This window comes from Apis dorsata, unplaced genomic scaffold, assembly GCF_000469605.1.
Source record: "Apis dorsata unplaced genomic scaffold, Apis dorsata 1.3 scaffold_34, whole genome shotgun sequence".
NCBI lineage: Eukaryota > Metazoa > Arthropoda > Insecta > Hymenoptera > Apidae > Apis > Apis dorsata.
In genome coordinates this window covers 220129-242559 of record NW_006263336.1, presented here as the reverse complement: position 1 = coordinate 242559, position 22431 = coordinate 220129, and the positions used below count along the sequence as shown (strand labels likewise).

At 32.2% G+C, this 22431-nt stretch overlaps 1 protein-coding gene and 2 long non-coding RNA genes across 5 annotated transcripts in view; 1 reads left to right on the top strand and 2 right to left on the bottom strand.

Annotated features, from left to right (window-relative positions):
- Positions 1-22431, top strand: part of LOC102671692 (protein rhomboid) — a 154683-nt gene that overhangs the window by 50635 nt on the left and 81617 nt on the right. The window contains exons 1-2 of one of the 3 annotated variants that reach the window (XM_031512149.1): positions 17559-17583; positions 21796-22429. The exons of the other annotated variants lie outside the window; for them this stretch is intronic. The gene's annotated coding sequence lies outside the window, so the exon portion shown is untranslated. Of the gene's footprint in view, positions 1-17558; positions 17584-21795; positions 22430-22431 lie in introns of those variants that run through there. 3 annotated transcript variants of the gene reach the window in all.
- Positions 11676-13480, bottom strand: LOC116186049. The gene is made up of 3 exons (XR_004150973.1): positions 13320-13480; positions 12774-13251; positions 11676-12289 (listed from the first exon to the last, which is right to left on the bottom strand). It is a non-coding gene; the product is annotated as an uncharacterized LOC116186049 (long non-coding RNA).
- Positions 13713-15244, bottom strand: LOC116186054. The gene is made up of 3 exons (XR_004150978.1): positions 14632-15244; positions 13828-13888; positions 13713-13744 (listed from the first exon to the last, which is right to left on the bottom strand). It is a non-coding gene; the product is annotated as an uncharacterized LOC116186054 (long non-coding RNA).

Sequence of the window (22431 nt, the reverse complement as noted above, 5' to 3'; positions counted from 1 at the left end):
TTTTTTTTTTTTTTTTTTTTTTTTTTTTTTTTTTTTTTTTTGATATTTTTTACACTGTAGATAGAATTATTTACAGAGATATTTAACTTTATATATTTGAGATTTTTATTTTATGTGTATTTAATTCATCTATTATTATTCGTAAAAATTTGTTGAATTTTAAATAGATTTTAATAATCAAATTAGAAATATATATATACTAAATGTATGAAATAAATCACTGAGGAGAGAAGAATTATCAAATTACTTTCATTAAATATTCGAGATACGATTTATATGAAAAGAAAAGCATATTTTATTTCACGTTTATTTATTTACATAAATTTATCTAATTTATATCAGAGATATAAATTTCGTTTGATGTATCGTAATGTACACGTTATCTGCAAATTTAAAAAAAGAAAGAAATTCAATATTCTAACTAAGTAGAAATGCTGAACACGTCAAAAATCAATTTACCTTAATCCCATAAAATTTTACATTTAACTCAATCCTATGAAGATCTTTTCCAATCCCCGGTAATCGCGAACTGCAATTTCTCTTCCCCTTTGCATAAACTTTCTCGTTGCATACCATAAAGTTCAGCCACTAAACGTAAAAATATCCTCCAAGTAAATTTCACTACCCGTGCTTTCTTCTTCTTTTTTTTTTTTTTTTTTTTTTTTTAACCTTGCGTTTAATTATTTAAATGTAATCCTCGAACGAATTATTTTTACGAATCCTTCTTTGAATTATATCTTTCTTTTTATTATTATTTTTCTTTTCGTCCTTTTTCTCTCCGAGATTATTCCATTACTTAATGCTACACACACCGATTTAAACAACCTTTTAACTCGCACGAGCAGTTAGGAAAATTTTCCATCTCAATCCTTCCTGGCCGCAAACTAATTTCTCTTCCTCCATAAATTCCATAAACCTCACCCCTGTTACACATCGTAAACCTTCGCCACTGAGTGCAAAAATCGCTAAATCTGTCCAAATAAATCTCACCCCTTGGTTCTCTTGGTTCTCCGCTCCACGGGGTGATTCTTCTTTTCTGTCACTTGAAAGTATTGCCAATTTCGACTGCATCGAAGTATAGTACAGTATTGTCTGATAAATATAGGTAGATAATAAATTTGGTAGTTATCGAGGCAAGAAGAATTTTTCAAGATATAATTGTCAATTATTTATTATTATTTTTTCTTTAATAATTCAATTTTATTTATATTTAATTTTCCTCTTTTATTTTTTTTTCTTACGCTACATTTTAGATAATATTCTAATTTATGTATGAAAAGAATTTCTCAATTATAATTGTATTAGAAGATGAGATCTAAAGGATAAAGCGAATAACATTTTTATCTTTTATAAAAATTAGAAAGAACAATTAACAGAAAGTTATATGAATATCAACTGAAAATAATTTATTATACAGCATATAAAATACCAATATTATTATTATTTATACATTATTATATACTAAAACTAGATACATTTCTATCTTAACAAAATTACATTATTAATTTCGTCGTTTGAAAAATATCTTCGTGTTTTCATTTCTTAATTGTGAAATCGTTGACGATAATTAATAATCCTCTTCTCCCCTTCCTCAAAGAAAAAAACAAAAATACACCATTGAACGAGAGAATTACCCTGTACAACGGTGTAATTCATCGTTGCACGTAGGGTAATAAAGATAGTCACCAGGGAAGAAAAATGAACAGTGCCGGTGGCAGTAACCGTGGAGTGTACACAAACGATGGCTGGTCGCGAGTATATGGTAATCCCGGTTGAAATTGTCGTGGAAAGCGTCTGGTATCTTTTGCCAGCCGCATGGAGATGGCTGCGATATATTAACGAAAATCTTCTGCTCGCATTTTTACCTCCTTCGTCGTATGGCCCAGTTTCGGTTGCGAGTAATTGAGAATTTTGCTGCATTTTCTTTCGTTTATTTCTTGTCTTCTTATCTTGTAGCGTGTATTGTTGAGGAGTATAAAAAGTATATAATAGCCTCCTATAATAAATCTTCATTACGTATGAAGATTTAACAGGTACAAGTTATTTTACGAGATGGAGATTGATTTTAAAAGTTTTGACAAAAATTGAGACTCGCTTGTTAACTTGTGTTTGCAATGTATAAACACAGTTTGAGAAAAAAATTAAAATTGTCTGTGTAGTTGGATTAAGTTAAACTATCAGGAATTCAGTGATGTAATCTTGCTTACTATATATATATATATATTCTTCTTCACAGATGATTTCATACATCATACATTGTTTCTAGAGAGAGAGAGAGGAAATTAGCAATCTTCATCAATTCATCCACTTATTTGTTTCACTGCTGCAATAATCGGCAACTGCTCTCACTATGCATACTCGATAGTCAAACTTAATCTAACTCTATACACACACATACATGCGCATAGCCACTAAATACAAACAAGTTCACACAAATATACACACACATATATATATATAGAGTTCCTCGATTCACAGAATCGGTAAACAGCCCATAGACCATCCAAAAGCGTTTGATCAAAATACATTTTGCCCGCCTCTGAAACTAGATAGATAGTAATTCTTCCTATTTAATTATATAATATATTCCAGTGGAAAATTCCGCTTGCGCGCGGGGATTCGAGGCGTGAAAAGGAAGGAAAAAGTGGCGCTTTGAGAGTCGGTGTATTTCTCCCTGCAACTTGCATACGTACGTGCATGCATACGTGCATAATGCAGTATGCAAATTTGGCGGGGGAACCGATGGCCAACCGCCCCTTTGCAAACCAACCTTCTTCCGCGTTATTAACTCGGCCCAAGGTTTCGCGACCCAGTTTCGCAACCCTCGTCTCGAACAAAAGGAACCGGAGGGAGGTTGTTAAGATTGCCCCAGGGTTATTCCAGACTTGGTCTTCCAGACCGTGTAAAGGGAAGCTAAGGCTTGTTTGTTCGTTATCGAATTTTCTGCGTTTTCGATGCTTAACTTTATGGAATAGGTTTCGTGGGATCTTTATTTTTTTTTGGTAGATTATTAGATTTAGTAGATTATTAGTGTGGAAATTTTTGAATGTGGTTAAGAATTTTAAGAGAAACGTTTAGGTTAATTAAGTAAGGTGGTGTTTAGTTTTTAGGGGTAGATTTGAGAGGTATCTTTAATTTTATTAATTTAGCATTTCTTTGTGGGATAAGAGTATTAGAAATTTTGATTATTGAGATTTTAGGTTTGGTACTTAGTTTTTGGGATGAAGCTTGTGAAATGTCGTGATTGATTTTTATCTTATTTGATGATGCAATATTTAAAGACTAATGTATTATAAGAGTGTATAGTTTCTAGTTTTATAATTGATTTTCAATGACTTAATATTTGTAGTTTATTGTAAGTGTAATAAAAATTTTGATGATATTTTTATCTTTGGAACGAGGTGTGAGATTTAGTTTCTCCTTTTGTGGTAGATTTTTATAATTTCAAGAATATAACAATTATTTTCATTGGAATGTTAATTATTTAACAATATTTAAATTGCAATATCATAATAACTCATTAATATTTTAACTACAATATAATGATAATAGATATAATATGAATTATCAACGTCATTAATCATTCTTTTCATTATTTATTTTCAGGTATGACCGGATGAAATTGGTTCTCTTCTCATCCCTTGGAAAAAATGGAAATTTCGTGTGGATCGGCGAATGTATGTATGCGTGATGAATCAATTTTTATTGCCGAAATTTGCCATTTATTTTCTACCTTTTGTTAATACGAATTTTCCAAATATCGGTAATTATTAAAATTTATTAATAATGTACCATTGATACATATCAATATTGTACAATTTATTATTCATCATCGTTTTACACAATAATTTATCAACTAATAATATTATTTAAATTGATAAATTATGTGTTAAATATTGAATAAAATACGAATAAAATAAAATCGTAGATCTCTCTTTTTTTCGAAATTTTTGATGATTTTTAATTTTTCGAATGATCGGATGATTTGATTAATTAATAAAATTTAACTCTACAAAATGTTCGCTCGTTGTATCATAAAATTCAAACGATAATAATTTACTCGTATTTCTTCTCAATTTTTTTATTCATTAAAAAAAAATATTAAAAAAATATTCTACGCAACACAGCAATTTTTTTTTTCTTTTTTTTTAAAAATATCTTATACGCTCTTTGTTACGTAATATTACAATATCACAGCGAGCCGACATTCAGTTAATAATGAAAATAATTGAGACTGTAACGTAACAATCCACCCTGTATATTTAATATTTATTTCACCAACGATTTAATATTCATTCAAAGCGGTAGTTCCCAATTAAAGTGGTCATTAGTCCAAATGAAATGTTGCAAATTGCTCTCTCAGAAACCTTAATGAAAATATTAACTTCGCTTTCTTTTTTTCTCTTTCTTTTTAAATAGAAAACTATTTAAGCTAATCCTTTTTTTTAAATAATGAATTTTTTTTAGGAAAAAAATTATTATACTACAAAATTTGGTGATGATAACGCTTCCGGATATCGATTTCCGTGATATCTGTTTCGACAAACGACAATCCTTAAATAAAATCAAAAATCAACACGACCAAACCAAACGGAGTTCGAACAAAGATTTACCTTACTTTTTTTACTTATCATCGAAATGGCTGCGCATCATTGAATTATCCCTCTTTCAAAAAAGAAAAAAAAAATCTCGTGAAAAGAAAAATTGAAACAAGAGTTCGACAAATGAATTTACAAAATGAGAAAACCGTTGATAATAAAGGATTGCACAAAGCGGATCAAATATCCAACAACACACTAAATTTCCCTCTTTGTAATTCCCCTCCCCTCCTCCCTTCCACTCCCCCCCCCTTAATTCAAACATTCAGATTAATCAAAGCAGCTCAGGTGTGCCTTGCACTTTTCCAGCCCAACGTTTCCAACTTTCGAAGCCTCCTTCATTACAGCTCCTCATCTCTCTCTCTCTCTCCCTCTCCCTTTACTAGTTGTCTTTCTCCCGTACACTCGCCCCTCCTCCCTCGTTTTAATTACTTTAATGAGTCCGGGAATTAATTTCTGAGCGCGAACCAGAACCCCGGGCGCTCGCCTTTATTTCCGAGGGATTTGGTCGATTCGCCACGATGCGCCCTCTTCGCCCAGATTTTTCTTTTTCCCCCTTTCCATTCCCCTCCCCCCTTTCTTCTCGATTAATCGAGAAGCTATTATCGAAAAGCTATCGAAATCTGAAATAAATATATCCGAAAAGAATATATTCTTTCTTTTCGGAACGTGATAATCAATCTATTTTGATATTCGATTCTTCGAGGAATAGATCAATATGGCGGAGGTGTCGAATGATACCTTCGATCACTTGGATGAGGGGAACAAATTAGTACATTCTTTCGATCTTCTATTCCACATCACGTTTATTAAAAAATCCTACTTCTATATTTATTTTCTCTCAATTCGATTCCAATATAATTATAATTAAAAGAAAGAAATGGATAAAGGCGTCGATCGTTTCGCTCATTTCGCCGTGAGGAAGAAAGAAAGAAGGGGGGAAGGGTTGTCTGGTTCGCCGAAAAGGCTGTTTTCTCCGCGGTTTATTTTCGACTCGGTTGCACGCCGCCCTTCCCGTCTTCTCACCGCATTCCGGAAATACGTGGCTCCCTCGCGTTCCTCCTTTTGCTAGAGACGCGCGTAGGAATTTCGTGCGGCGACCGAAACGAAATTGCACGTTACGTTGTTCTTACGGCTCGACCTCTGTCAATAGTCGGACACGCTCTGAAAAATTTCACTTTCACGGAATTGGTTCGTGCGGGAATCAAAAGAATTTTTCGCGCGGCGAGGAATTATTTCGGAATCGTATCTGTTTCGATGCGCGAGATCGTTCCTTTGTTTTCGTTCTCTCGTTTTTGCCTCGTCGTTTGTTTTCTTTCGAGTGGAAGATAAGAAGAGTTTTACTGATTGAATAGTTGTAGTGTAACCATGGAACAGTAGATTTATTTTCGTTTATCGTGTAACTTGATGTATCAAAATTAACTATTGAAAATTGCTATAATTATTATAAATGTTTATAGCTACGTGAATGATGAAGAATCGAAAGAGAAATTAAAAATAAAAAAGTAAGTTTATCAAGTTTTTTGAATGGATACAAGTTCTCTAAGAATTTTTTCTTAGATCGAATATTATATAAAATTACCTTCAAAAAGTTTTATCGAGTACTTTTTCCTTTTAATTCGATTATTTAATATTTTTTATAATATATATGTAATTTTTCAGAATCTCAACGATTTTCTCACTAGATCTAGTAACACCTTGATTTCTCCTTAAAATTCCGAAAATATTCGGATCGGATATTTTCCGTATCGAATCGAGGATACGGGGGTAGAATGTTTCATCGAGGAAACGTGTCGCGTACGGTAAGGATTTAAGCGACGATCTTTGAAACGAGAACGTGACGGAAAGGGTGGTCGAACGGGGTCGAAAGGAGGGTGAAAAGCGGCGTTGTGGTGATAAGGAAAGGGAAGCGAGGCGTTCAAGAAGTGGCCAAGTCGAACATAAACTGGAAACCGAACGATACATAAGACCCGGAATCTCCAGAAAAAAAAAAGAAAAGAAAAGAAAAAAAGGGTCAAACCCTCGAGGATAATTTAAAAAATAAGAGAAAAGGAAAGAAGTGGAAAAAGAATGGAAGAGAATTCCTCGAAAATAAGGAGGAGGGAGGAGATTAGAAAATGTTCTTCGAAATAAGAATAAAGAAATATAAAAAAAAGGAGAATAAGAATAAAAATGAAAGGAGGGGAAGGAAGAATAAAGAGAAAGAGATAGAGAAGGTAGAGAGATAGAGCGAATGGATCTATAGTGTAGAGTTTCACGTGGTGGCTTCTCGTTTCTCGTGTACTTTTCTGGGACGAGGAGACCACTGATAAGATATTGAGGTTCCACGAGTGGCTTCCGGTGCTGGCTCATCTGTGACGGAATACCAGGGTGCAGAGATTCACCGGTGAAAGGGAGACACGAGCCAAAAGGGAGGATGAAGAGATTCAGCCTAGTGCAAGCCACTTTTGTCGAATGGAAAAGCTAACTGGAGACGTGGTAAAGATGTAAGAACGATGGAAGATCCCGAGGAGTAAGGTTAGAAGGAATTGAATGGGTCAAGATTTTTAATATTTTATGAGCAAATGGAGAGATATCGTTAAATCTGTAAATTGAGGAGATAGTTGTGACTGAATGATTTTTTTACATTCTAACAACAATTAAATTTGTGTAAAGGAATTGTTCCAAATTAAAGTTTTTTTTTTTTTAGAATTCTTGGAACTGCTTTAGAATTTTTTTAGAAATTTTCCAACTCTTGTTAGAAAATTTTCGAGAGTCCGTTTTCCTGAATATTTTTTATAAATTGCTAATTTTTTTTTTTCTTCCAAAAAATTCATTTTCAAGCATGTCATCAGCTTTCGTGAATTTTCCTTTCACATCAAAATCCACATTTTCTATAATTATCTAATCCAAATTTTCAACTCCATCTCCTCCTCTGCAACCACCCTCGCGATATCCATATAATTCCAACGAAACTACGGCTTAATTAATTCCATCACGAATAAACTAACACACTCTCTGACTCTTAGCTCAAAGAATTCAAAGAATTCTTTTCCATTTTTCGACTTGTTTTTACGAGAGGTTGACTCGTTGCATCGTCATTAGTAGAAATCCACTTTTTTCTCCTGTTCGAAACTGTCTCATTTCGATTCTTCTTCTTGCTTTCTCATTTCAAAAAAAAACCTTGATTTAATTCCATTTCACTCGCTTCAATGCTTCGTTGACACTGGTTGCCTCGAAACCGCAAACGAAATTCACCCCTTTCGTGTACAGATCTTTTCCAGTTAATTTTCCACTTATCTCAATCCGTTACTTTTTATCCTCGATCTCTGTGGTATTTGTACTCTTCGACAATTCTTCCCCTCCATCTTGAGTTGGAAGTTCGGTTAGATAAAAACAGGATCTGATTGTTTGATCCGATTTCGTGTTGGCTCGTCTTGGAAATTAATGGGACGATGGTTTTGTATTCTTGATGACTGGAAATAAGATTTTTGAAGGATCAAGAGAAGTTTCTGAAAGGGTTGATTTATGGAGAATTGTAGATTGTTCGATGGAATTTTAATTAAAGTTGATTTATTCGAAAGTTTGTGCTTTATTTGATTTTGGTAATTTGATTTGTTGGTTTGAAAGCGAAGAGATTTGGTCGATTTTACATTGTAAATTTAGGAGGAATTATTCTTTTAATTTTAGAAATTGTATAAAAATTGTAGAAAAATAAAATTAGAAATAGTTTATGGAAAGAATAAATATTTATTAATTAAACATATAATTATGACAATGTTTTTTCTAAAATTAAGTTTAATAAGAATAATTTCTAGATTGAAGTAAAGAATTAATGTTTTTTTAGATAATCTAATAGGAATAACTTTTAAATGGGATGAACAATTTCTGTATTCTTAAAATATTCATGATTATAATTAGATACTATTATTATAATTACTATTGGATCTACTTAAGATGGAACAATCAGATTTATGGATGAATTGATAATGAAATGAAAATGTAGAATTGTAATATCTTATTTAATTTTTATTTTATAGAATTATTCCATATTTAGTTGTAATTCAATTAAACGCAATTAATCATTATTAATATTCTTACATATGTACAACATAGTATTCACACTTGGGAGACACCTGATGCAATGCTGTTTAATTAAATGATATTAAATCAAGTCTAACATGATTTGGCCAAATATAACTTGATTTCATTGAATTAAATTTGATTTGATTCAATAATGAATGAACTCTGTCACTCGTTTCTTTTCTAATTTTTATGTAGGTTGCTCATTAAAATTTTTATATTTTAATCTGACACAATTGAAAAAAGAAAACAACTCGATAAATTCAAAGATAAAAAACTTTGGATTATTATTATAAAAAGATGTATTTTTAATAGTAATAATATTTAATTTATTATTCAAACTTGTTCTCTTAACTTTCTTCCTCGAAAAAGAACTACATCTTTTATCAGAGATTCTTTTCCATTTTCTAAATTCCTATACTCCATTCTATTTCAATCCCATCTTACCAATCCATCCAAAATTACAATTTACAATTCTTAAAAGAAAAAACTCCACTTCTTTAAAAAAAATCATCCTAAAAAATCTTTCTCAAGATCCTCTTTCATCAATCTTCGAGCAATCACACTCTGCTCGATTTTAACCCCAATTACATCCATCCCTAACCATCGTACCATCGAATCATCGATCCTTCGTATCGAGGGTGGAAAAATACACGTTTCGTTTCTCGAAACCGGGATCTCCTTTTCCCTGAGGAGGCCGCATCAAGCGTTTTCATTTTTTTTTTTTTTTTAAGCCGCTTTCCACGGCGAACAGAGGCCGAGGCGGAAGCGGATCGCGTGCGGAGAGGCTACCGCTCTCCAGCTTCATCCGGATTTCGTTCTCCTTCCTCTTTCGTTCCTCGCCTTCCACCACGCGCTTGTTGACCCAGCTCCTCTCGATTCTCATCGAGAGGAAAATAAACGAGCCACTTCATTCGTGATTTCGCGGCGAGGATTTTATTGGCGTCCTTTCTCGTGGCTATTTCTTTATCTGAACGGTGGCCGCTTTTACTGTTGTATAGAGGGTGTTTCGAAAAGATCCTAGTGACAAATTGATATTGTTATTCGTCGATTTATTTTAAAACGAGATTCGTCGAATGGAAGATGTTTAATCGATATCGTATCGATTCGTTCTTTTGCTATTTAATTTAAGCAGAAAATAGAGGTAAAAATTTAAAAATAAAGGTAAAAACATTTATATCGATGACAATGAAATATTTAGGATAAATAATGCATTCTAATTAAATTAAATAGTGAGATCTAATTATTTATCAGATACTTATCTTTATAATTGTAAACTGGGGATTAGTGTTTTTCAGGTATAGGCTAATCACTTGGGTGTAGTCAAGATATATTCATGAGGTTCAGCATGACACTAACATCCCCTGATATGACCTCCACTGTAATAGTGGCCAAGACACGGGTCTGGAACCATTACTAATATATCCACTAACATAAACGCATCTATATATATATATCCCTCTTTCAGAGTAACAATATTATAAAATCATTTGTATAACTGCATTGTGACGCTGAGTAATTGTTCAGCAACGGAAACTCGAATGACGTTCAATTAATTATTAAAATGTAAGTTATTATTAGAATGCAAAAATTTATGCGTTTATTATTTTATCATTCTTTTTTTTTTTACTGATGTAAAATCTAAAGAAAAATTAAATACATAAGTAAATTTTTTTCTTTCTTATTTCTTTCTTATTGGTTATATTAGATATAGACAGAATTATAAAATTATAAATTGTCAATGTTTCGACTTGTAATGTTTGGTTTGAATATCCACGTTGACGAGGGTTAAAACCTCAAAGACTTTAACCTACGATTATGAATCCTTTACAGTGTCTTTGGCAAATTCCTTGGGAAAATTGTGGCCAGTGCGCTGGTTCGAGCCGTAAGCATAAGCTTCAAATGATCTCCTTGGAGGGATTATCGTCCCTTTGATCTCTCTATGATCTCTCTATGATCTCTCTATGATAGTGCTTAGGTATTACCAACTTCATCAATCCTCGTCATTTCGTAACCCACATATTGTTTCTGGAAGACAATCAATTTTAATCACAAAGATTAAAGTGATTTTTTTTATTATAAAAAATTTTATCATTTTCTCTATATATAATCTTTTAAAACAAAGGTGGAACAAATTTTTTAGATGAAAAAAATAAAAATGGAAAAGTAATTCTTTTAAATTTATTAATTTTTAGAAACTTAATGATTATTTTATCCAGATAATAATAACAAGATTTTGTAGATTTTCAAAGATGGTCCATCCTTTATATCAATAATTTCTTCTTGAAATCAACCAAGTAATAACCATTGAAAAAAAAAAAAGGAGAAATAAAAGAAAAACACTTATCTTTTCCTGCCACGCGGAAAATCTCTTCCTTGCCGTAAACCCTCCTGACCGAAACGAAAAAAGTCTCCAATACCTCAAGTCTGTCTTGCAAGGGTTCCTCCGTAAGCGAACGAGATTATGCTACGGTTCCCATTTATTTCTCAGATACGAAATTTGCGAGGCAAAGCTGTCCCATTCGTCGGATCGACAGCTCGACTTTTCGAGCTTCAACCTTCCCTCCCTCGCTTTTTTCGCCATGGATTCGGAAATTCGCATCGCAGACTCGTGGAATTCGTCGATTTCTCGGGACCGGTGGAGGATTCGATCTATCGACGCCATTCGTCGGAACCATCACGAGATATTCCCGGCAAAGGGTTGGGAAACGTTCGAAATGACTATGCGAAATGGATGTTCCCCGAAGGAATCGAAATGATTGAAATCGTTGATCGATGCTCCTCTTGGTTGATCATTTCCATTTCGCTCTGATAATTGCTCCGTTGTGCGTACGTATTCCACGTTTTTATTTTGAATCGTTGAACGATTATATTTTATGGAAATTATTTAAATTGTATATTTGTATATTTAAAGTGTAATTCTTCCTTTTGAATGATACTTTAAATTATCACAAGATAAGATATATTTGTTTTCAAAAGAAATTGCAGAAATTATGAATGAGCTTGCAGTGAAAATATTTTTTTATTCTCTTTACCATGAGCTATTGTTTCACATATTAAGTCAATTCTCATAAGATCAATTCAATCATCTCAATGTTCATAAACAGCTTCATATATCAAACTTCTCAAAAGGAAACTTTTCTTTTCAACTAGAAGAAAAATTAATCATCCCCTTATCCCTTTAAAATCAATCTTCCAACTATCTCATCTACTCTTACAATCAGGCGCAAAGAAACTTGACCGGAAGAAGCCTTCTGCTTCCCTTTCTTTTGGAAAACAGAGCAACGGAGGGTGGTCTGGTATCCGGGGTTGTAATCAGCAGTTGGTCCGGCGAAAAAGTTGCGCCGCGTCTCTGTGACGCAGAGATTCGTCTTATCTTCCGGCGGACGATTATATACGTTGCAGATGGCGCGTCGGGGATGGTGGTGTAGAGCCGCGTAGACAGTTGGAAACTCGATCTTTTTCTGTCAAGAACTTTCCACGGGATTCTCGGCTGCAATTTCAGTCCGCGAAACGAGTTTCCTCTTCCCTCTCCTCTTCCTTTTCCTCCAATGTGCGCCACGTGTTTCCCTATAGATCTTCATCGAGTTGTCTGGCCTTAGTTCGACGAGAAAGCTATACTCGATGCCCTGGCGGAATTTTGTAATATGTATTAATTCTCGATGCTGTCCAATAACTGATTTGATTTTCAGAATTGATAACAATCCTGTTTGATTATTTATTTAATTTTGAATTTTGGAATTTTGTTTATTTTTTTGAATCTGACAAGATTATATCTGAATTTGTTTAAAAATAGTAATTCTCATTATATTTAATTGTAAAAGTTTCAAAATTCCATTTAAACATCATTTTGGGTATGAAAAAATTAATTCTAAATCAGTGCTTATTTTGAAATTCTCTATTTAATATTTATGTATCAAAAGTTTAATTTTGAATTTATTGTATAAATAATTTTCTTTATATTCTCTTTTTGATTGAATGAAATAGAATACAAAGTAGATAGTAGATAAAGAAGTGTCAAAAACAAATCTGTTGATTTGAAAAAGAAAAAAATTAGAGAACTTTAAATTAAATTTTTAGATTTGCAATTGTATTGGCATATATAATTATCACCTTTAATACTCGCAATGGAATACATCATTTTCCTTTCATATGTAGATTCAATGTTAATTCCGGCATGAGTCAAAGTTTGATAGAAACAAACGAATCGTGGTCGCGTCGAGTGGCTAGATTAGTTCTGTTAATAGGAATATTTAGGTAACGCGACACGTAGGAATCGTGGTAATTATTACTCTGATGAGAATATTATCTGGAAGCATGTTGGCGTTGCTTGACGAAACTTAGATTTCTGAGTTGGGTTTCATAGCAACTTCTGTATGCATGCGGGCCGCAGATTGCTCGGCTGAATGTCCTCGATTGCTCAGTTTCGTTCCCTGTATTACGTCATAAACGACGGATGTAATACCGGATATAAAAGATCCTTTATATCCGTTGGTCTCGACGAAACATGATTTTTTAGTTTTCCTGTTCGAGACATGAAATTGTGGAGACGAGGATTATGGACGATTTTTCTCTTTGATTTTTTTGGTTTCTGTGGATTAAAAGCAAGTTTAGAAAATTTTTCGAGTTTATTATATTCTAATAGTGAATAAGGATTACCTTATATAATGTTCAGTCTGTTGAAATATGAATTCGATATTTTGAAATATGGCAAAAAATTATTGTTTTTGTCGATTTTACGAGTTTTTATTTCCGTAAGCTATTGAAATCTGAATTTGATATTTCTGTTTGAATGTTTATGGATTTGATATTTATGATATTTTTAAAAGGCTTCTGTAGTACATATGATACTTAACCTACTGAAATTTGATTTCTTTAAATATGATAAAAAACTATTGTTTTTAATTCTATTTCCATTTCATATATTTTTATTTTTTCAATAATGTTTTGTAAAGATGATTAAAATATAGAAATAACATAATTTGAAAAATCAAACTTAAAAATTTGAATAAAAATAGCAAATCATTTTTTTTCATTAATTATTATAACTTTTTCAATAGTGAGTTTCGGAAATATTTCTTTTCCTAGATTGAAAAATGGGATATATAGTTTTTATATGATGTATTATTATCGAGACATATTGGAAAAATTAGATTGTTCTACTTACAAGTTTTCTTCGTCAGAAAAAGTCATCCATATATCTATCGACATCTTTTCTATTCCTTTACCTTTGACATTTTCTATTACACAAGAATTCAAATATAAACGGTTATCGATACAATTTATTCATGTATAAGAAAATTGTATATAAATTTATTATAAAATCAAATCATTTTTGAAATTATATTCTATTACAAGTAACTTCGAATATTTCGAATAACTTCGAATATTGTGAAAAAAGATTAAATTGTTTAAAATTTTAGCTGGAAGTATAAAAAGTAAAGAAAAATATAACATAAGTATATATCTCTACAGTTTATCTAGAATGATTTAAAATAGTGTAACATTAAAAAATTATTATAAAGACAATTCATCAGAATACAATTCTTAAAGATTCTTCGTTATAGCTATCATTCAAATTAAGAAATTCCATTTCCATTAATCATTATGTTGCTAAAATAATTTTTCATAATTCTTTATCTAACTTCATCCATTCCATCATCAACTAAATACAAAATAAATAACGTCTCCTTCCATATCATAACTTTCTATCATCTGTCCCCAAAACCTCCTGTCCCAATCGAAATCTGTATTTCAACGCATCCAGTTCTCTCAAACAACTAACCCAATTCCAAACAAACCACTCAATTTCCCAAAAACCACCTTAACCTGTACGATACAACCACCAACAACCAATCCCTAAAATGCAAATCCACGAGCTTCCTCGTTCCCGCGTCCAGAGGAGAGGAAGATATACTCGTATACACGCCGCCATTTCTCACGAAATATCCGCGTACATGTGCACACTCACCATCGACTCTGTTAAACGCATTCGCATATATTGAACACGATGAGAGGCCGAGATGGACACCATCCCGTCCCATAGAGATCCGCACGGTCCAACGACGTGTAAACGGCTTAAGCCATTACATCGGCCGGCTGCTCAGGCGCGTGTACACGTTAATTCCGCTGTATCGCGGCGTATGATCGTGGAATTTACATAACGTAACCGCCGTCGAGTGCATGAACGACCCGTGTGCAGGACCAATTATTACAGGTGGGCCCGAAAACGATTCGCGCCGATACTTGCAGCGATGATGGTGGAGAGTTGAAACACTATTCTAGAGAACATGTACGCTATCTATAGGCTGAAATTCGCGTTTCAGGATTTGGAATACGTGAGTTGGCTCTCTGTGTACGAGGTTGGAATGGTTAAGCCACCATGTAGCGGCCGAACAGAATGCTTGGAAATGTGAGCCACACGTGCGATTAGGGGATGAGCGGCTTAATTCGTTTGATAAGTACATTTTGCATTGCATAATGAGGAATGCGTGCTCATCTTAGGCTAAAGGATATTCTAATGCATTGAGTTTAGTGGATGTCATATGCAATAGGTGATTTGTTGGTTAGATATTTATCGAATCTGTGCGTTTTTCAACGCAATAGAATATTAAAAATATTAAGAATTACACACTAATAAATGGTAATAATTATTAGATTCAATATCAAATGATTTATTGATATATTTTTATAATATAAAATAAAAATAAAATAGAATGAAGTCAGTAATATAGTATTGCGATAGTATCGAACGAGTGTATGCGATAATATCGAACGAGTATATACGATAGTATCGAACAAAATGTATGACGTATTTTGTTCATTTTTCATACATATAAATATAATTTATTATAATATATAATTTATTATATATATAATTATATATACATATATTATATGCAGTTTTAGATTACGGGACGTTATGAATCATTTGTAATAATTATCATATGCATTAATTTATCGTGTATTTTTATAATATAAAAAGTAAAATGATTGACATGGTAGTGTATTTCATAGTATGACATCCGTAGTGTTTCTATACATATTTATTGATTTAATGATATATTTTTACAATTTATTTGCAAAGATTTGAACTAATCACAAATAATCTGTTATTTAGATCTCGATCAAAAGGTACATTGCTGCTACAAAGACTCATAAAAGATTCAGAAGGATCGATCATGTGGTTTCGCAATACGTGTTCTTTGACACAAAGAATAGAAGAATAAAGCAGAATAAGTGAGTGCATCGATACATACGAGATTCGTCTACACGTTATTGTTTCCAATGGTGCATTGTTGTGGCGAGTGTAATTGGAATTATCAGTGAATTTCTCGGTTTCCGGGAGAAATCGGTAAATAGAAAGATTTTTAGAAGAGGAAAACGTGTTCCCTGAATAATTATACAATTGTTTCTACAATTCCTACATGTGTTTGAATTTTGAGTTTCGACTGGAAAGTTTGAGACTTGGGGGTTGGACGATTTGACCAATGTTGAAGGAGGTTTCATGCGTTCAATTTGTCAGAAATTAGGATAATTACAGTGTTTCAAAGTGTTTCCCGGTTTGTTATACGATTGTTTCTATGACTTTACTTGTATTTGAATTTTGAGTTTTGGCTGTGGAGTTAGAGAATTTAGTTTAGATAGTTTGGACCGATGGACATTGAAGGACGTTTTGTGCATTCGATTTAGTGGAAATGATAAAAAAAAAATTAAAAAATTTTGTTTTTTAAACTGAAAGATAACCAATTTTTTCAAAACTAATATATTTTTAAATTTTTATCTCAAAATTTCAGTGAAATTGAATACATTATTTAAAATTTTAGAATCGAGGATATTGATGAATACATTTTTTAAATCTCAAATTTTAATAATTTTAATAATGATTAACATTTGAAAATTAACATATTAATATTTTTAAAATAAGTCGTTTTAAAATTAAAATTGTATGCTTTTTTTTAAATTAGTATTTTCTACCCCCTTTTTAAAATCGTTATTTGAAAATTTAATAAAATGTATTATATATATTCAGAATGTGTTGCATATTAATGAAATTAGTCGAAACTCCTTTTCGAAGTCAAATCTCGATGATTTTATCGCGATTTATTTTCCGAAAAATGGCGCACCAATTCCGGGGTTTTTCATATAATATAACTCGTAGCAATCGGCGTAATCGAACGTGACAGTGTATGATAGAATTTAATCTCGTGCTCACCCGGCCATACTCTGCATTCAATAATATAGGGAAAAAACACGATTAATTCCGATCCCAATCTAGCACGTGTAACGTTTCCAACAATATCTGTCAATATTGTCGTTGTCTCTAGATTTCAACGAATCGACCGTGCGACAAATTTAATCCTACAATTTGTGCAATATATTTTTCAATTTCGTTCAAAATGTGTCCTTTCATACGTGCTATCGAGCTTTCGCTCTGATCCAATTTGTCAAACTTTTATAACGGGCGATAAATCTTTGAAGATTCGATGTTAAACAAATATAAACTGCTGTTTTTCCTTTATTGATAAATGTATAGGAAAATCGAAGCATAACGTGTGCAAGATGCATTCTAGTAAATTTCAAGATTTATACAAAATCTTTAAACTTAATTTTTATAGTAACATTATTAATATTATAACATTATTATTAATTGATCATTATTAGTCTTTTTTAATTATTATGAATGATAATACTAACAATAAAATTTTATTTTTTAGATCATCCCTGAAGGAAACTCCAACCTCTATGATTGAAATAATGTTTCCCTATCTTGAGTTGAAAGGACATCTTAAGAAATATTTGATATTTCGAAAATAATCCAAAATATTACATTTTTCGCTTGAAGCACTATACATTCACGATGAATTATTTCCCATACCATAGACCATCAAAATGAAAATCTATCCAATAAATTGAAATAAAGGTAACGGACAAACATTTTCCAATAATTCACTCGATTAATCACACAAATAATCAAAAATCCCTATCTCTAAAAAACATCTCTAACCCCTGCCCTGTCAAATTTGTATTTTTCATGGCCGCCTAAAACGGACATCACACACAACCGTTCATAAACTCTTCATCCCTCCACCATTGAATCAATTCTCTGGATAACCGACGACCGTATTCGCGGTAATAACGATGGCCCGTTACGAAATAACAGGCGAGGTAACGGTATATAACGCGACGTGGCGTGATCGAGTATATACGACTGTGCGAGGGTGGAATGATGCGTGGATTATGCGCGCGCGAGTTGCCCCATAGACGCGCGTTCTCGCGCTAATAAACGTGCGCGGCGGGGCTAACGATTACGAGCGGAGGTTCCGTATTGTTCGCCACTCGGAAACAATGCAACAATGGCATGGCTCGAGTGATTTAGCGGAACCCGGCCGTGTTACGTCCCCCCTGCAATGATACTTTTGACGGCTCGCTGTTACCCGAAGTCGAATAAATCGGGGTACATTTATGAGGGGATGTTGTTAAAGGTGCGTGGATTTTAAAGAAATTTTTTTCGGTTGAGATGTAGAGTGTATGCAAGGGTTCTTAGAATTTTCGCTGTGAGCTATCTTGGGATTTGCCCTTTTTTGTGAGAAATTTTGTATTGTGATGTTGGTTGAGGAGAATTCTTGACAGAGATTTATATTGCATTCTTATATTTTTATTTTTGTCTTTTAGAAAACATATTTTTTTAAACTCATTGGTGATATTACAAAAGATATAGGAAAAAATTAAGTTAATTTTGATTTTTGATCAAATATATCTAGTTAATTATTAAACTTTCTTCTTTTTAAAGTTATTGTTTTCTTAAATTATAAAACAAAAAGGATATCTCATATTTCTGCCTCCTCTTCCATTATTCAATTTCACATTAATTTATTTATTTTTTTTTATCATGAAATAATTTATTGACAACTCCATTACAAACAACTTACATTAAAATATTTCCATAAATTGATAATTTGAAACAATTTACACCTGAAAATTTCAATTACACTATAAAACTACCCCTCTGATTGTCAAACCTGATATTGTTCACCGATTGGCCCAGTATTCCGGTCACGATTAAGAATTCGATTTAATTCCGAATAATTATCGCATTTGCATAATCGTCCGGATGTTGAAAACTGATAGCACGAGCGACCAACCCCCTTCCTAATGACGTGTACTCGCGAGTAAGGGCTTCGATGGTGGATATCGATATTTCTGGCACGTATTATATCGCGTTACGTGATCCAAAAATTTACGTGGAACTGTGTCGCCTGTGTCGTTGAAAGAACGGGCCCGGTGAAATCGTAAAATGTGGGAAAAGTGCCATTGTACAAAAGATAGAGTTAGTCTATGAGACGTTGGATCTAAGATAATTGTTAAGGACTGACATAAAAGAAGATGTGGATTATTATAATTAATCGTGGAGAATTGTAAATCATTTGCTTGTATGTATGTATGGTATGTATTACAATTAAAATTAATAATGTAAAATTAAATTTAGGATATGTATTGCATATAAATGTATCGTTAAATCATTAATGAATTAAATAAAAAATTGACAATGGAAATTAATTAGAATAAAAGTAAAATTTTCGATACTTATTGTTCCATGCAAAAAGTAATTGAAAATATGTAGCTCGATAAATTTTTGTATATAGAAAAATTTGAAAGGAGTTATTAATACGAAGGAATTGAATATGTTATACGTTTAATGAAAATTAATGAATTTTATATTTAATCTACAGGGAAAAATATAAAAAAGAAAAAACAAAAATAAATAGCCGTTTAAATTGAAATTGAATTAACCTCCTGGATGTATTCAGTGAAAATACGTTAATTATTGAATGAAAGAAGCATTCACGTGCATCAGATATTACATCTACGAAAAATTTGCATGTACAAGCATGCTATAAAAACTCTTCCAATGTAAAATTACTTGAGAAAAGCAGGAAAACAAAAGAGAAAGAAACGGAAGAGAAGGAGAAGACTCAGATTTCTTTCATAAAATCCTTTGAAAATAACCTTTCCAAAGGAATTCACATTTCATCCTGACAATGTTGCAATATTATGAAAGGGGAAGTGTTTGAAGCACATCCTATACTTGAAGCTTTAAAAAATGTTCTTCCAGAAACAAAATTAATATATTCATTATAAGTAATAAAGTGTGAAGAAATTTACAAAGAGGGAACAAATTTCTATCTTTACAGAATTTTGTGAAATATTAAGAAACAAAAAAGAAAAGTACAACTTTCATTTTAAAAGACAAAACGACATTCTCTTGAAATATATCTCCTTATCTTAAAATTGAAAGAGAGAAATGAATTATCGCTGACGTTCAAAAAAAAGAAAAGGTAAAAAAAACCTAAAGAAATTCTTTCATTTCTCAGTTACGAAACATATATACTCGGTTTAAATGAACAGAAGAGAGTGAGTTTATCTCATTGAAGAACACAAGAAGAGACAGCCGTTGTAAAGAGATGAGACAGTCCAATTACGATGTATTTCTCGAAAGTATGACCGCAATGCTTGAGAAACAAGTTATTTTAAGCGAATTGCAGATATATATATATAAAAAAAATACGTGGAGTTTGTTAAGCAATGGAAAATGAAATCTGTGGAAGGTCTTATGATTCTCGTTGCAATGAAGTTTTAAGACGTAGATCTGTCATTCAGTAGCTACTTTCACCGGAGATTACCTTGTTGAGATATAAACGAAATATATAGCGAGAAGCGGTTTTACGTTTCGCGAATTAACCCTATTCAAGGGAATTTCCACTTTTTTTCTTCTTCATAATTTCTGTCTGCTATTTTGAAGAATTTTACACTCGTAAAAAGTTTTAAAAAAAGTACAGAATAATATAAAATATTTATGAAAAAATGTGGAACATTTTTAACCATTATTGTTAATTTTTTATTTTATTTTTTATAGGAGCTTCTTCGTTTTTGCAAGTTTATCAATTTGTGTAAGAAAAACATTTCAGTTGGATGTTAAAGTATAATTTATCATAGCATATAATTTGCAATTCAATTTGTATTCAATTAACCTCAAGTATTAAATTACATTAAATAATAATTATATTACATACAACAAATATTATGTAGCAATATTTAAAGCCTATTAAATATTATATTATACGTATGATATTGAATATCATTACTATATTAAATTATTTTATACAACATTATTGATTAATCTACTGTAATACATATTCTTAAAATGGAACTTGTCAACAATATGTATAACAATATATGTATAACAATAATAAACAATATATGTATAATGTATAACAATAATAAACTATAAACCACTTGCAAAAACTATATAATTGATTACACAAAGTGATTCAATCACGTAGTGTCGTTTAACAAAAGTTTCCCAACAATCTCTTCGACACGAACAGAGAAATGAATTCAACAATGGTCGAAAAGGATGGGGAATTCGTTCATTCAATGTAATTAACCAAGCACCAAGCTTTCTCGAAATTATGTCACTTAACCGCGCGGCAAGCAAGTTAATCACTGGAAGAACACCCGAAGAAGATGTAAATTGTCCCTCTCTCTGTGTTGTCTGTTGTTTCTTGCTCTCTTGCTTTGAATAATCCCTAGCCTCCTTCCGGTTTCCACCGCGGATTCACCGGATTTCGCGTTTCTCAGCCGCTTGCTTTCCTTCAAGTTGACGATGGAAAAAGTGGTTTCTAACAGATTGGATATTCATGAATCATCTGTCTTCGACATTGCATAAATTATTTAGAAATTTGTTGTGGTATATTGTGCCGTAGATATTTTTTTATTTTTTTTTAATTATTACTTTTATTTTTAATTATTATATATAAGAATTAATGAAATTAGGTTAATATATTAATATATTAAAAATTATAGGTTTTTTTTTATCTAATGTTCATTGTTTTTTAAAATTATTTTACATATTTATATAAGCTTTTTAGAATTGGTTAATCCACGAGACAGAAAATTACCGATTTTTTATCTTTTGACTTTATTAAAAAAGTTTCGTGTAACAGCTTTTCAGTTTCGTACATTTATGACCATTAATTTCCTCTTTTGCACAATGAGATTAAAATCGATTTAATATGGCAGATTTAAACTGCAAAATTTAACTTGCTCAACTTGTTTAATTTTCTAATTGCAGAAGAAGATATTAATATGGGAAATGTAATCATCAAACGATATATCAACCAAATCCATCAAAGAATTACAACCATAAATCCCTCGAATCGATATTTCCTTCAAGGATGGAAAATCATATTACAAAAAGAAGAAAAAAAAAAATAAAATCAGCGGTGGCAGCGTTTCTTCACGGGTGATCGAACGTATCGATAGTCATCGAGCAATTCCTCGCTACCAAACTGAAAGAAGATTATTAATCACCGGAAATTACGCTCCGCTGATTTACCAGCGAAAAATGGGGGATGAAAGTTGCTTCGAATCGGGAACAAACGGAGGTTGAGAAGGGAAGAGGAGGAAGAAAAAAAGTGAGTTGAGGAAGAGAAAAAGAGAAGAGGGAAAGAAAACGGCGGAAATGGAAGGAAGAAAGGCACCGGGTGTATACACAGAAGGACTCGCGAAGAAGTCTATAGAAAGCTGGAATAGAGGAAAAACACGAGGTGCTCTCACTTGCTCCAATTGATTCGCCAATAATTCCATCCTTCTTCAACCCTTTTCAGCCGATAAAAGAATCCTCGAGAAGGGCCATGAGCCCGTGGAGACTGGACGACAAAATCTGATTGGATTATTTGCTTACAGAGGCCCCTTCGGAAGCCTCTGT